The sequence below is a fragment of the Penaeus monodon genome, chromosome 39 (assembly GCF_015228065.2).
Source record: "Penaeus monodon isolate SGIC_2016 chromosome 39, NSTDA_Pmon_1, whole genome shotgun sequence".
In the NCBI taxonomy this organism is placed as follows: Eukaryota; Metazoa; Arthropoda; class Malacostraca; order Decapoda; family Penaeidae; genus Penaeus; species Penaeus monodon.
Window position 1 is genome coordinate 28202997 of NC_051424.1, and position 2500 is coordinate 28205496.

Sequence of the window (2500 nt, forward strand, 5' to 3'; positions counted from 1 at the left end):
TCCCTTTCTCCTTTTCCCTTTTCTTTTCTCCCTTTCCCCTTTCTTTTTTTTTTTCGGGGCCCTCCTCTTCCTCTCTCTGTCTTTTTTTTTCCTCTTTTTTTATTTCCTTTCTCTCTCTCTCTCTCTTTTTTTTCCCCTCTCTTTTCCCCTTTTCTCTTTTTTTTTTTTCCCCCTCCTTCCTCTTTTTCCTCTCTTCTCTTTTCCTCTTTCCATCAGCCTATTTATTTATTTGTCTATCTCTCCATCCTTCTCCGTTTCCATAGTCTATTGATCCATCTATCTATCTGCCTGTCTGTCTGTCTGTCTGTCACAATATCTCCTCTTCCTTCTTTTCCTCCGATTCCTCCCTCTCCACACCTTTCTTACATCCTTCGTTTGTGCTTCTACCTCCTTTCTCTCGCCTCCCCTCCTTTCTTTTTCTCCTACTCCATACCATCCCTCTTCCTTCCTCTCCTCGTCCCTCTTCCCCTTCGTCAATTTCCTACCTGTCTCTTCTCCCCACTATCATCCCCTCCTCGTTCCTTCCGTCTCTTCTCATTCTATTGCCTCCTCTTTTCATCCCTTCTCTTCTCCCCCCTTCTCCTTCTCCTTTCCCTCTATTTTCCCCTTCTCTATTTCCCTTCCCCTCTTCCTCCCTCTCTTTTTCTTTCTCCCTTCCTCCCCTTTCTTCCTCTCCCTCTCCTCTCATCCTCTCCTATCCCCTCCCTTTCGTCCCTCCTCTCCTATCCCCCCTTTCTCCCCTCATTTCCTATCCTCTCCCTTTCTTCTCCTCTCCCCTCTCTCTCCCCTTTCCTCCCCTCCTCTCCTATCCCCACCCTTTCTCTCCTCCTCCCCTTTCCTTCTCCTCCCTCTCCCCTCCTCTCCTATCCCCACCCTTTCTCTCCTCCTCCCCTTTCTCCTCCTCTCCCCTCTCTCTCTCTCCCCTCTCCCTTCCTCCTACATTTACCCAGATTACCCCCGGGATTTCCTTACCGGGGGCGGGACTCCTGTGCTGTTTCTTGAGATGCTCCTGTGATCAAGTTACTTAGAAGGAAAAAAAACAGGATTTAATATACTTTCTGCGATTGGTAATGATGAACTTTATGGTGGAAATGATGATGATGAATATTATCGATATTTTAGGTGTTATTATCATCTTTATTATCATTTTACTGTCATTATAATTTTACTGTCATTATCATTATCGTTATTATCATTTTACTGTCATTATCATTATCACTTTCCTTATTATTAATATCATTATTGGTAATTCACCTTTACTATTCATCATTACTATTACTATTATCATTAGTATCATTGCTATTAAGATTATCATTATTATTAATATACTAGCAGCAGGAGTGGTATACTAATAGCATTAGTATTAGTAGCTGTGGTATTAATAGTATTAATATTAGTAATATTAATATTAAAAAATAATAACAATAATAGTTGTGTTATTAGTAGTAATAGAAGTGTTGCTGTTGATTTTATTGCTATTTTGTTATCATAGTTGCATTACTAATATCAATGTTATTGTCATAACCATCATCTGAATAATATAATTATTAAGATTATCATTTATATTAATCTTTTACTTACAAACTGTAAGGAAAACCACGCAAGTTTGAGCTTGTAAGGATATATATATATATATATATATATATATATATATATATATATATATATTATATATATATATACATATATATATATATGTATGTATGTATGCATGTATGTAGGCCGCGGTGGCCGAGTGGTTAGAGCATCGGACTCAAGACTGTCACAACGGTAATCCGAGTTCGAGGGTTCGAGTCACTGGCCAGCGCGTTGTTCCCTTGGGCAAGGTACTTCACCTCGATTGCCTGCCTAGCCACTGGATGGGCAAGCCATCCCAAGTCAGTGCCGGTCCCAGAACCGGGTAAATAGAGATGGTGACTCGATATAAACACCGGGCGGAAGGCAACGGCAAACCACAGCTCTAAAATTGCCAAGAAAATCATGGAAATCCATGATCGCCAACGTCCTTGTAGGACAGGGCACTTGAAACTGGGTGGGCAAGCCAGCCCAAATCAGTGCTGGTCCCAAGGCCGGATAGAGGGAATGATTACCTAAAAAGTAACACCGGCACTCTCCGTAGAAAGGAACTGGGGACCCTACCACGTACTCACTCCAAGAGCATCACAACATGAAAACTACAATTAAGTATCATGTTGTGACCACGGCGGCTCAAACATGAACCTACCGTAAAAAAAAAAAAAAAAATGTATGTATGTATGCATGTATGTATATCTATATGTATGCATATCTATTTATCCATCTATCTATCTATCTGTACATGTATGTATGTATGTTTGCCATATCCCTTTATAGGGCCGTTGGCCTCCTTTCCAACGCATTCCTATGTACCTGCTGTATTCCATTTCCCCGCAAGGATGCTGTCCATCCATTCTACTCTTCTGCGTCCTGCCCTTCCTCTGTTGTCTGTCTCTCCTTCAGTGGCAGTCAGAACCAAGCTTGC